Raw genomic sequence first — 6,000 nt, forward strand, 5'->3', positions numbered from 1 at the left:
AGAGCAGACTGATCTCACTGTGAATTCTGAGACAGAAGGTCGAAACTTCTTCAGCTGAAATCGGTCTGTGCTTACCAAAATTCAAATCACTGCCTCCAGTGGCCAAAGCTGGATGTGTTGTTGGAAAAAAGGAAGTAAAACTGAAATCTTAGAGGGAAAATGCAACCTTTGAATCATTGATTACATGCACACGATTACTTTGTGGTTGTAACGTGCTATCATCGCTGCATAAACTTTTGTGGAAACAGTTCATCGTGTAATAAATTGATTGACTGGGTGCTAACTTTCACTATGTTTGCCATGATATATTCATTTGTAGAGGACTTTATTTGCAGTTTGCTATGAAAAAACAAAACAAAACCGTTTTATAAGCGAAGTAAGGAACGTTTATATAATCTAAAATATTACCCAATGTTTATGGGAAATCAGATAATCTGAAAGTTGGCTGCAAAAGTCTCCAGAATGTTGCAGACCGTACCTGTACCTGTCATGTGTTGACGGACAACTCTTGACCTTTCCAATATGGCTGACACCCTGACATATCGTGGTCCATAGGAACAGCTGCTAATAATATATCTATGTATGAATATCTATGCTATTACCACCCACGGAAAGCAAGCAGTAAATTTGATTTTGTTTAAAATATATTTGTTCATACTTTCTAGTGATCATTGCAGTAGCTATTCAAAAAATAACGTTCCCTCCAATAATCAAAATGAGCAAGTACAACCCCCCAACTATTTATACCATGATTTATGGAAACAAGTAAATACTTCACGCTGCAAGCCCCCCAATGTTCAAGCCAAATCTACGCCCTTGGATACAGGAAATATCCAGATGTGCGATGTAGTCAAACGCACTGTTTTTAGCTGTAATTCTATTGCATATTCTGTTTGCATAATTCATTTACTGTATAGGGCACTAAAACAATGCACACAGCACGTGCAACTAAATGGTGCTTTCAGCGAGCACAATTCATTCTTGGTAAATTCCCTCCTGTTGTTTTATCATTAAAGGGAATGTGGTAGTTTTTTGATGATAAGAAATACAGTAGGTCATTTTAAAACCTTGCATTAAATATTGTTTATTTTTCCGTTAAGAGCAGGAAATTCCGATCTGCCATTCTGCAGATGCAAATATATGACAAAGTCACACACTGTAATACTCTTAGCAAAAGCCACAATCATCTGTAATCATTTCCTGCCCAAAAGTGACCACAGAGAAACATCTGTCCAGTTTAATGCGAAGAACAGAGAGTGTTATTCAATCCAACTAGTAGCAAATATTTTGCTATTAGTGGTTTTTGTTAATGCATGCATCACACTATTAAGCTACTATTGCTCATACTTAGGGTTAGAGATTTCAACAAACCCCTAATCAGTGCGTATTAACCTGCACCATTCGTGCTACAGACATGAATTACCTCAAATCATGCGGCTTGTTGAGAGAGGTGTGCTATTACTTTTAAGCAATAAGACTTACAATTTTTGCATGGCGGTTAACAAATAGGGGTGCAAATATTATCGGTTTATAAACGTATAGGTAAGTGAATAATCCAGACTTAAATGTTGAAATGTCTGGGTAGAAAAGCAGAACTCTGGTTGTAAGGCTAAAAATGGAAGTTGCACTGAAATCCACAAAATTCCACTGGAAAAGCAAAGCTGAAGCCACAGTGATCGATGACACATACATTGACAGCTGTGGCCGGGGTCTGCAGACTGAGCCAACACACTGAAACACACAGACAGCTTATCCAACCCCCTTTCTACTTTTTTACAACAGGAGAAATGATATTCAGTGAGCTTGTGCAGAGATTTCTTTCAATGTAACTGCATACGTTTCAGTTTTAACTACTATCCTACTTCATTTTCAATGAGTTTGCTAAGGCAAGCATAACTATTACTATTGTTCATACTTAGGGTTAGTGATTTGAACTAACCTCTAAACCTAAGTAAAGAACTTGAGCATGCAATTCGTACCTTAAATCAATCCTTTTTGTGGGCAAGCAAAATAGCAATCTATTGTTTTGTGTAGGTAAGTTTAAACAAAAACATATGGTGGATAATATAAAACATATTTCAATAATCTCAATAATTACTTTGAAACTCACTTTTCACTTTGCCTGACCAATATTACACAATTACAGCTGTCACATACTGTACATACTAAAGATGTGTAGGAGCTGATATTGTTTAAAAGCTTAACACCTTTTATTTCTAACAATAAGATAAGTGCATTAAAGGACAAAGACACAATTCCATAGAGTGTGACACATGTTCAGCATGTCTTTGTGAGGGTTTCACGCCATTGAAAACGCACCGATGTTTTATGAGGAAGATAGAGAGGAAGTGTTTTGTCAAAACATTTGAGTGATGACATTCTGCACATTGTTAACCGTGACCTGGGACCCCCCAAAGACACGCTACACAAAGAGCCAGAGGAAATGCAGGTGATGTTCAACAGACTGCGAGTAGATAAATTGATAGCTGTCTCTTTTCATCAGTTCCTTTTAATCAATGCATTATTGATTAAATGTTATATGCATCCTGTTAGGCAGGCTTTTAACTCAATGAACATAGAGTATGTTACTCTTCAAGCACATCTGGCATTATATAAAAAGAAATTACACACATGAAATGAGTGTTGCAACAGAGACTGTAGATGGTTTAACATTATGATAAACAAAATGTTGTATATTTGTCATTCCAGTGCATCAACTGAGACCATTGAGCAAACATTTCTTCTTTATTTAAGAGGAAGTGGACATTTTTATATACTGTGTGTGGATATAGGGAGTATATTCACGACTACTTTTGAATGATCGTCAAAAATGTTATTTCCGCATAATGGTGTGGTCACCGTACCAGTGATTCCTTATCATACAATATACCATTTGCTGAGCCAAAACTACAACTGGTTGGCTGAAAGCGATATCATGCTCTTCTGGTGTGTTTAGGAGTGATATAGGTTGTTATCTTCTTCATCCACATCATAGGTGACCCAGTGAGCGACCAGACACTAGATGATTGTTTGTGGCATTGATGTAACGTCTAGAAGAACTTGAGTCTGTAATTAAGTGAAGTAGTCACGAAGGTGACAACATGTGGTGTAAAGTCTGATATAGAATTAATTCTAAACTCACTTTACAGAAATTTGAAGCTAGGTCATAAAAGCATTCAGAAATGTCTAGTTTAGTCCAAGAATGAAGAACATCCATTGAAACATTACTATTGATCGTATATTTGCCCCCTGGAATTGAATTTCAGGGGCATTGTTTACCTTTATAAGGGCATAATCTTTCATTCAAGGTAAATATTTGCAATTAGAAAGTAAGTAAAAAACGTAGTATGCATACTGTGCATAATGTGCGAATTTTTCATATGCATGTAAGACTTGGATGACCTACTACATTTGCAAAAATGTGCAGTATACAACAGAACACACTGAAGTTAAACCAGTAAACTTAACAGAGTAAAGTTACATAGAAATAACTCTATTTACTTCAGTAAACCTAAGGTAATTACAATTGAATAATCCAGCACTATTTAGTTGAATCAGGTTAAAATATCAAATTTTGTCCAAAACTATTAAGTTACTTAAGTTCAGTTATCCTAAAATCAAGATTCTCACTTTCAACCAAAGCAAATATTAAAATGTTGACAGTTTATTCAATGAATAATGCACTCAGACTGAAAGGAAAACGCAATTCTTTAGTTGAATTTCATTCAAGACTTTAAAGATTTGTAATGATGTTCTTTAAAACACATCTTGCACCAAAACAAATAAAATAACACTATGGGCTCTATTTTCGTGTGTGCACAAAGCACAGCCCAACGTTCTGCGACCGTGCGCAACGTTTTATCCAATTTCCATGGGAGATCTAATTCGAAGTGCAATTTTCGTGCCAGCGCAAAGCGCAAATGAGCATGGGATGGAGTGTTTGCGCTACTGTGCGTGTAGGCGCACAAACTGTGGGTGTATTGTATGTAAATGAAGTGGCGCAAAGCGCAATTTGTTATTTTCCTAAGAAATATGTCATTGTGCTAAGATGTTTCAAAAGCAGGTCTCATCTCTGCGCAAAGTCCAAATTTAGTTCCTGCATTTGCAGTTTGAAGATTTCACCATCAGGTTGTAATAAAGTTCATGAACAAATTCTGAAAAGTACAGAACATCAAATGATGTCGTTGACGATCGCTGTTGAAGCCGTTTGTTGAAACAAAAGATTTATGAGATTTGTGTTAAGCTTTCTAGATGTAGCAGGTGTGCATTTAGACGAGAATATTTGGTGATTCCACTTGCCATGATCATATTTTGGTTTCCTCTTTTTCTCTCGCCACCACGCTGATTCGGAGAGTTTGTGCAATTTGCTCGTTCCCAGTCTGCGTGAGCTTTCTCAGCGGTAGGTCACAAGAGTTTAAGTGGTGTTTCAATTAGCCTCATATTTTGTGTAACAGCCGATTTCATTCTATATATCTGTGTATTTGTGATTATAAACCCTTCTGTGATGTACACATATGCATTTTGTTGATTATTTCTTTCCTTAATCAGTTTTATTATCATTTGTAATCTGATCCATTGTTATCCTTATCAGCGCATCGTGCACTGCTGCCGCACGCTGTTTAATTGCTGCATGAGTCCTCAAATGCCTGTTGTCCAGATTCAAAAATTAGGATCTGACAGCAAGGATTTTGGACTCCTGAGAGTTTATTGTCAACAAAACAGAACGCAGATAACACACTGCTATAACTGGTGCCGTGACCATTGCTTCACTCTTCGTGGGACTGGCTGGGCAGTGGAGGAGTGTCTGGGGTTATATGATATGAACGTGACTGAGTGGATGAGAGGTTCGACATTTGAGTATGATATGAATTGTGAACTGAAATATATTTGAGACAGAGGTGAATAATTGTTAGTTAAGGATCTTAAACACTATTTTCAATTCCTGAGAACTTCTAAAGTGTTTAATGGACTAAAAAATATCTTCGTAATTGAATTGAATTAATTCTCTCAAGAACTTCAAATACTGTTTTGGGATATTCTAAAGTGTTTACTATTTCTTGAATTCTGAATTATATTGTCGATTTTATTTTACTGATTCCCCCCCCCCCCCCCCTGCAAGTGGTATTTTGATTTTGATGAAACACTGATACTGGTATGTAGCGTTCTGATAGTCAGATGAATATAGGAAGAGGGAGAGGTGTACTAAGATTTATGCAGGTACATCAGATAGGTGGGGGTGATAAAAATGGTCCACTTTCTTCAACCCCTATCCACACAAGAAGTGTTAATGTGTAGACACCTACTATGTCTCAGTCTTGTGCTGTTCCTGATGATTCTGTACCAATTCCCTGATCTAAACTGTGCCAGTGATCCTTATTAATGACATAGTGATACAGATAGGCAGCAGTATTGGCCAGAGCATTGTCACCTGTCTTGAGTCTGGGGTTTTTGGACAAAACAAACAAAGTGATTCGACTGTTAATATGAGTGAACTGTCAAATGTTAGTTGAATTGTTAAGCAAGATGTTACTGATCCTCAATACTTCAGAGGTGATGGAGAAGAGAACATTTCTGTTGATGAGTGGGTGGAGACAGTAAAAGTGTACTTAAGAAAGCGAGAAGTGCCTTTAAAAGACCAAGCTGAAGAAGTACTGACAAAGTTGCAGGGCAGAGCACATGATGTAGTGAAGGTGGGACTGAGGAGGAACCCACTAATTAACCACAGTGAGAGTCCAAAACCAGTTTTTGACATGCTCAAACAACACTGTAGTGACACCGTGCATTTGTGCATGCCTTTGGCAGATTTCTATGACACTTTGCCCTTACGAAATGAGAAGCCATTCGACTACTGGATTAGGCTGCACAAAGCTATTGATATTGCTGAGGAAGGACTGAAAAGACAGGTAAAAACTCTTGATGACCCTTTTCGTGAAGTTACTGTAATGTTCATTTGAAACTGTCCTGATCCAGAGCGTAAGCCATTTGATGAATGGACTGCAG

This window comes from Myxocyprinus asiaticus, chromosome 17 (genome assembly GCF_019703515.2).
Source record: "Myxocyprinus asiaticus isolate MX2 ecotype Aquarium Trade chromosome 17, UBuf_Myxa_2, whole genome shotgun sequence".
In the NCBI taxonomy this organism is placed as follows: Eukaryota; Metazoa; Chordata; class Actinopteri; order Cypriniformes; family Catostomidae; genus Myxocyprinus; species Myxocyprinus asiaticus.